The sequence below is a fragment of the Pongo abelii genome, chromosome 13 (genome assembly GCF_028885655.2).
Source record: "Pongo abelii isolate AG06213 chromosome 13, NHGRI_mPonAbe1-v2.0_pri, whole genome shotgun sequence".
NCBI lineage: Eukaryota > Metazoa > Chordata > Mammalia > Primates > Hominidae > Pongo > Pongo abelii.
The window spans coordinates 129,550,768-129,559,069 of NC_071998.2; the positions used below are offsets into that span (position 1 = coordinate 129,550,768).

At 48.9% G+C, this 8,302-nt stretch overlaps 1 pseudogene; it reads left to right on the plus strand.

Moving 5' to 3' along the window:
- The first annotated feature begins 567 nt into the window (after positions 1–567).
- Positions 568–4,197, plus strand: LOC100446241 (interleukin-9 receptor-like; annotated as a pseudogene).
- Positions 4,198–8,302: the final 4,105 nt, after the last annotated feature.

The following is an 8,302-nucleotide window of genomic DNA, read 5'->3' on the forward strand; positions in this document are numbered from 1 at the left end:
AAAAATAAATAAATAAATAAGTAAATAAATAAATGCATAGAGGTTGTCTATGTGACCCTGGGCAAGTGATTTCTCCTCCTTCCCTTCCTGGGACTCAGCTCCTTGCTTGTGAACGGGGACAGTGCTTCTCCATTACAGAGCTGTTGTGAGAATTAAAGTAGAAAATGCACCTGTGGTGGTTGTCGGTAGTGAGTGGTTCCCCCAATCCTGACTCCCCTGCAGGATGGGCCCAGGACAGGGGATGGGCTGGCAGAGGATGCCTGTCCCACAGAGGAGCCTTCTTGGCAGACGTGGAGATCTAGCTGAGTCAGAGTCCAGGATCTAAGTTTGAGGGTGCATCTTACAGCCTGCAATCATGAGTCTTTGGCAGGGTCAAGTGGCCTTTCTGAGCTTCAGTTCCTTATCAGTAAACCCTGGGCAGTGGTGCCCAGCGTCTTTCACAGGACACTGTGTGAGTGCAGATGGAGACCCACTGAGCACTCTGCTGGGGAGCAATTCATGGGGAGCACCCCTCCAGAGAGGGATGGCTCGCACAGGCCCTCAGCCCAGCCCCTTGCAGGCTGGACCTTGGAGAGTGAGGCCCTGAGGCGAGACATGGGCACCTGGCTCCTGGCCTGCACCTGTGTCTGCACCTGTGTCTGCTCGGGAGTCTCTGTCTCGGGGGATGGATGAGGTGACGGCTAGGCACTAGTGTCTGTATGAGGTGGGTGGAGAACTAGGGTATGTTTAGGGGATTGGGTTGTCTGATGTCGAGCCCCTAGGGAAAGGTTTGGCCCAAACTGTGCTAGGGCATGTCCTCTAGGGGTCAGCCTGGACCTCTGTCTCTAGTCTCCCTTCCTTTACCTCCCTACCTCCGGTCCCTGGACCGACCCTTCCTTCACCCTCTTGACACCTCTCTGGTTCTGACTTGCCCATGTACCATGGGTCAGAGCCCACCACTTCCCAGGCCTCCCAGTGCTTCCCTGGACAGATTGTGGGATCATTCACTGGTGACTGCCCTGCTAGGATGTCAGCTGTTGGATCTCCCCCAACCCCCCAACTCAGCTCTCTTCTGAAGCACTCACTGTGGGCTCCCAGCTGTCACTGTCTCCAGGGCCAAGGGCTGGAACCTTCACCTGCCTCACCAACAACATTCTCAGGACTGATTGCCACTGGTCTGCCCCAGAGCTGGGCCAGGGCTCCAGCCGCTGGCTCCCCTTCATCAGGTGAGGGTGGAGGGCCATGCCTATCTAGACAGGGATGAGGGTGAGGATTGCAGCAGCTGCACCAGGATAGTGTAGCAGCCCCGTGGTGCTAACACATGCCCTTTTCAGCAACCAGGCTCCTGGTGGCACACAGAAGTGCATCTGGCAGGGCAGTGAGTGCACCATAGTGCTGCCGCCCAAGGGAGCACTCCTGCCATCTGATAATTTCATCATCACTTTCTACCACCGCGTGTCCGGGAGGGATCAGGTCAGCCTGGTGGACCTGTAGTACCTGCCCTGGAGACACGGTGAACAGCAGCTATAGGCCTGGGGCAGGGCCCCTTGGCAAGAACATCCTGGCTTCCTGGAGGCTGGGAGAAAGGCCCTGCAGCCTGTGACCCCTGTGGCCCAGTGAGTGTTCTCAGTCCCCGCCCAGTGAGGTCCAGGGAAGGGAGGGTCAGTCCCCGCCCAGTGAGGTCCAGGGAAGGGAGGGTCAGTCCCCGCCCAGTGAGGTCCAGGGAAGGGAGGGTCAGTCCCTGCCCAGTGAGGTCCAGGGAAGGGAGGGTCAGTCCCTGCCCAGCGAGGTCCAGGGAAGGGAGGGTCAGTCCCTGCCCAGTGAGGTCCAGGAAGGGAGGGTCAGTCCCTGCCCAGTGAGGTCCAGGGAAGGGAGGGTCAGTCCCTGCCCAGTGAGGTCCAGGGAAGGGAGGGTCAGTCCCTGCCCAGTGAGATCCAGGGAAGGGAGGGTCAGTCCCTGCCCAGTGAGATCCAGGGAAGGGAGGGTCAGTCCCTGCCAAGTGAGGTCCAGGGCTGGGGGCAGGCTTGGCCCCTGGGAAGGGAGGGTCAGTCCCTGCCAAGTGAGATCCAGGGCTGGGGCCAGGCTTGGCCCCTGGGAAGGGAGGGTCAGTCCTTGCCCAGTGAGGTCCAGGGAAGGGAGGGTCAGTCCCTGCCCAGTGAGGTCCAGGGCTGGGGCCAGGCTTCGCCCCTGGGAAGGGAGGGTCAGTCCCTGCCCAGTGAGATCCAGGGCTGGGGGCAGGCTTGGCCCCTGGGAAGGGAGGGTCCACATGGTTAGTGCAGGGGCCAGAGGAAGTCACTGCTGTCCTGTCCCGCCTGGGGCTTTTCTGGACCAGTCTCCCAGTGAGGTGTCTGGTCTGAGAGGGTCTTGACCATGCCCCTTGGGAATCTTTCAGATCCCCAGTCTTGGGTGTGCTGACTGACACACCCAGACCCATGGGGCTTCAGCCTTACATGGATTCTCTCTGTTCCCGTGAAGCTGGACCCACTCTCTGACTTGCAGAGCACGTCAGCTCTGGCCACTGCACCCTGACCTGGAGCCTCAGTCCGCCTTGGAGTCAATGAGCACACTTTTCAGCTATGAGCTGGCCTTCAAGAGGCAGGAAGAGGCCTGGGAGGTGACACTTTGGCTGGCTTCTCTCCTGGGGGCCTCTCTCGTGGGAGCAGCAGTCCAGGGCAGACTCCCCACTCTAAATAAGGCGAGGCCAACTTGGAGTGATGAGGAGGGGAGGAACTGGAGCCAGGTGTGTGTGTGCGCACACACATGCTGACATGCACATGTGTGCGCTTCGTGTGTGTGTATGTGAGTAGGGTGAGTGTGCCTGTGTCTCTGTGAGTGTGTGCACATAAGTGTGGTAAGTGTGCATGTGTTTGTGTGCACATACAAGTGTGCCCATGTTTGTGTTTGTATGTAAGTGTACATGAGTGTGTCTGTGCCTTGTGTTTGTATGTGTGAGTGTGCACATGGGCATGCCTATGTGTACATGTATGTGAGTGTGGTGAGTTGCTTCTGTGCACACACTTGTGTATATGAGTGTGCATGTAAGTGTGATGAGTGTGAAAGTTGCCTGTAGACATGTTTTCCTGTGGGTGCATATGTGTATTTGTGGGCAAACGCAGCTGTATCTGTGTGTGAGTGTGAGTGTGCCTTCTCTGTGTGTGTGTGCACGTGAACTTGGCGAGTGTGCCTGTGTGAACACAGGTGCGTTCATGTGTGTGTTATGTGAGCGTGTGCATGTGTGTATTCTCAAGGGCTGAGGGACCCAGCCCCACCTTCAGCACCTGCCAACTGTCCCCACCCCCACAGCGGGCCCAGCACAGGGATCACATTGTCAGTATCACACCTGGCTCATACTTGAAGCCTTTGAGCTAGACCCTGGCTTTATCCTTGAGGCCAGGCTGCGTGTCCAGATGGCCATGCTGGAGGATGACGTGGCACAGGAGGAGCGTTACACAGGCCAGTGGAGCGAGTGGAGCTAGCCTGTGTGCTTCCAGTTTCCCCAGAGACAAGGTGGCCGCTGCTATGGCTGCTGCACTTCCAGAGTCTGGGCTGGGCATCCTCTCCCCTGACACCTCACCCCCGCACCCTTTCAGCCTCCTGGAAGCCCCTCCCTGAGGCAGCCGTGCCCCAGTTGACCCCCTTCCTCTCGAGGTCCGAGGTCTGTAGGGAGGACACAAACACCTGCCAACTCTGGGGCTTCCTGGGAACCTGTAGTCAGTGGCTCCTGTTAGGAATGAGGGTGGCAGGGCTGCACACCAGGGCTGGTGCTCCTGCCTGGAGACTGGACATGACCTCAGTGTCCTTAGTGAGGGCTGCACTGACCCTTGCACACTGCAATGCTGAGACGGTCCAGGGACCTTATGACCCACCGTGTGGCAGATGGGAAGAGTGAGGCCCAGGAGTGTGGCTCACACAAGGTCCTTCAGCAGGTGACACAAACCTCCAAGGCCCATCACAAACCTTCCACTTTGGCCCAGGGCACTAAAGGGTGCACTTTTGCCAGGTAGGTTTGGGGGGGATCCTCCTGGCACTGAGGCTGCTCACAGCCCTGGGCCCTTCCTGCCCACGGGCCCTCTGATCCCACCCTGGGGGCGGCCAGGCAACACCTTTGTTGCTGTGTCTCTCTTTCTCCTGCTGACTGGCCTGACCTACCTCCTGTTCAAGCTGTCACCCAGGTAGGTAGCTGATGTGTGTGTGTGTACATGTGTGAGTGTGTAAGAGTGTACATGTTAGTGTATGTGTGAGTGTGTGGTGGGTGGGCCATCAAGGGCCACCCTTGTCTGGTTCCTCCCCTCCCCTCTCCACTGCCCGGTCCTGGATGGGAATGGGCTTTACAAGTCTCCACTCTGGGCCAATAGAGAGCTGTCAAGTTGCTAGGAGAGAGAAGGGAAGGGGAATCTGAGGCAGAGGCTGAAGTATTTGATAAAATTTAATATTCTTTAATAATAAACCCTTTGAAAACTGGGTATGGAGTGAACATATCTCAATGTAATAAAAGTCATATACGACAGACCCCCAGCTAGTGTCATACTAAGTGGGGAAAAAGTAAAAGCCTTTCCTCCAAAATCTGGAAGATGACAAGAATATCCACTTTTACCAGTATTATTCAACATAATTCTGAAAGTCCTATCTGGAGCAATCAGACAGGAGAAAGCAATAAAATGCATCCCAATTGGAAAAGAAGTCAAATTATTGCTTTTGCCAGTGATATAATCTTATATTTGGAAAAACGTAAAGACTCCTCTGATAGGGTTTGAATGTGTGTCGCCTCCCAAATTTCATATTTAAATGTAATTCTCAATGTTGGAGCTGGGCCAGGTGAAAGGTGATGTAACCATTGGGGTGGATTACTCATAAATGGCTTAGCACCATCCCATTTGGTACTACCTTCATGATAGTGAGTGAGTTCCCGTAAGACCTGGTTATTTAAAGGTGTGTAACAACTCGCCCCTCTGTTTTTTGCTCCGCTTTTTGCCCTATGATGTGCAAGATTCTGCTTCAACTTTTGCCATGACTGGAAACTTCCAGAGGCCTTCCCAGAAGTGCATGCCAGTGCTGTGTCTTCTCTACAGCCTGTAGAATCATGAGCCACTTAAACCTCCTTTTTAAAAAATAAATTACCCAGTCTCAGGTATTTATAGTGATGGGAAAAAAGCTTAATACAAAAAATTGGCACAAAGGAGTGGAAAATTGTTATAAGAATACCTGAAAATGTGGAATCAGCTTTGTAATTGGGTAAACAGGCAGAGGTTGGAAGAGTTTGTAGGACTCAGAAGAAGACAGAAAAATGAGGGAAAGTTGAGATTTTCTTAACTTTGAATGACTGTGACCAAAATGCTAATAGCGATCTGGACAGTGAAGGCTGAGCTGAGGAGGTCTCAGATGAAAATTAGAAACTTATTAGGACCGAAGCAAAGGTCATTCATGTTGTCTTAGCAAAGTGGTTGGCTGAATTTCTTTCATGCCCTAGGGATATATAAAAGTTTGAATTTGAAAGTGATGATTTAGGGTTTCTGTTGGAAAAATGTCTAAGCACCAAAGCATTCGAGATGTGGCCTGGCTGCTTCTAACAACCCATGCTCACATGTTGGAGCAAAAAAAAGTAAGTTGTAATTTATTTTTACTTACAAGGGAAGCATAGCATAAAAGCTTAAAAACTTTGCAGCCTAGTCATGTGGCAGAAAAATAAAAAGCTTTTACAAGAGAGGAACTCGAGCAGGCTGTGGAGCAGTCACTTGTTAGAGATATTTGTATAACTTAAAAAAAAGTGTTGATAGCCAAGACAATGGGGAAGAGGAATTGAAGACATTATAGAAATCTAAAAGGCAGCGCCCATCACAGACCCTGAAGCCTAAAAGAAGAGAACAGTTTCTGGGATGAGGCCCAGGACCTGCTGCCCTGGGTAGCTTTGGAACATGGCTCCCTGCATCCTGGCCACTGCTCCAGCTCCAGGTGTAGCACAAATTGGCCCAGTTACAACTCCAGTCACTGCTTCAGAGGGTGCAAGCCATAAGCCTTGGTAGCTTTCATATGGTATTAGGCCTGTGAGTGTACAAAATGCAAGAGTTGAGACTTGGGAGCCTCCACCTTTACTTCAAATAATGTATAAAAAAGCCAGGGTGTGCAGGCAGAAGCATGCTGCAGGGGTGGAGCCCTCATGGAGAACCTCTACTAAAACAATGCAGAGAAGAAATGTAGGGTTACAGTCCCCATGTGGGTTCCCCACTGGGGCATGGCCTAGTAGATCTGTGAGGAGAGGATCACTGTCCTCCAGACCCCAGAATGGTAGATCTAGCTACAGCTTGCACTTTGCACCTGGAAAAACCAGAAGCACACAAAACCAGCCAGAGGCACACAATACCAGCCCATGAGAGCAGCTGTGGGGCTGAACCATGCAAAGCCACAAGGTCTAAACATCCCAAGGCATTAGTGTGCCCTGTAAATGGGACATAGAGTCAAAAATAATTATTTTAGAGCCTTAAAATTCAATAACTCCCCTTCTGGGCTTCAGACTTGTATGGGTCCTGTGGCTTCTTTTTTTTAGCTGATTTCTTCCTTTTAGAATAGGAGTATTTACCCAATGCCTATGCCCCATTTGTGTCTTGGAAGCACTTAATTTGTTTTTTATTTTACAGGCTTATAGGAGGAATAAACTAGCTTTGTCTTAGATGAGACTTTTGACTTTTGAATTAAGGCTGAAATGAGTTAAGACTTTGGGGATTATCGGGGTGTCATGATTGTATTTTGAAATATGAGAAGGATATGAGATTTGGAATGGCCAGGGGCAAAATGATATAGTTTAGATGTGTGTTCCCACCAAAATCTTATATTGAAATGTAATCCTCAATGTTGGAAGTGGGCCTAGTGGGAAGGTGATTGAATCATGAGGGCAGGATTTCCATGAACAGTTTGGCATCATTTCCTTTGGTGCCATTCTCACAATAGTAAGTTTTCATGAGAGCTGGTTATCTACAAGTGTGTAGCACTTCCCCCCTGCCCTCGCACTTACCATGTGATGTGCAAGCACTGGATTTATTTTTCACCTTGATTGTCAGTTGTCAGAGGCTTCACCAGAAGCAGAAGCCAGTGCTATGCTTTCTGTACAGCCTGTAGAGCCATGAGCCAATTAAACCTATTTCCTTTATAAATTAACCAGTCATCAATTATTTTTACAGCAATGTGAGAATGGCCTAATATATCCATCAAAAAACTATTAGAAGTAATAACTTGAGTCAATTTGCAGAATACAAAATCAACATATACAAATCAATAGGATTTCTATATGCCAACAGTCAACAAACTGAAAAAGAATTCAAAAAAGTAATCCTATTTGCAATAGCCACAAATGAAACAAAATGTGTGGGAATTTACCAAAGAAATGAAAGTTCTCAACAATTAAAAATGTAAAACACTGATAAAAGAAATGAAAGAGAAGACAAAAAAATTGAAAGTTATTTCTATGTTCACAGATTGGAAGAATCAGTATTTTAAAAAATGTCCATACGATCCAAAGCAATCTATACATTTCATGCCATCTCTATCAAAATAACAATGACATTCCTCACAGAAATAGAAAAAAAAATCTGAAATATATATGGAACCACAAAACACCATAATAGTCAAAGCTATTCTGAGTATATAAACCAAAACTGGAGGAATCCCATTACCTGGTTTTAAATTATACTATCAAGCTATAGTAATTAAAACAGCATGACACTAGAATAAGAAGACATAAAGACAAATGGAATGAAACAGAGAACTTAGAAACAAACTCATACAGCTAAACTAATTTTCAACAAAAGTGTCAATAACATACAACAAAAAACAAGACAGTTTCTGTAATAAATAGGGCTGGGAAAACTGGCAAGCCATAGGCAGAAGAATGAAACTAGAACCCTATTTCTTGCCACATACAAAAATCAAATTAAAATGAATTAAGGACTTAAACCTAACACTTCAAACTATCAAAATTTTACAAGAAAACACTGGGGAAACTCTTTAGGGCATTGGTTTGGGCAAAAATTTCTTAAATAATGCCCCATAAGCACAGACAACCAAAGCAAACATGGACAAATGGAATTACAGCAAGTCAGAAAGCTTTTTTAAAGTGAAGGAAACAATAAACAAAGTGAAGAGAAAACCCACAGAATGGGAGAAAATATTTGTAAATTACCCATCTGAAAAGCAATTAATAGCTACCTGATATGGTTAGGCTTTGTGTCCCCACCCAAATCTCGTATTGAATTGTAATCCCCCGGTGTTGAGGGAGAGACCTGGTAGAAGGTGATTAGATCATGGGATTGGTTTCCCCCAGGCTGTTCTTCTG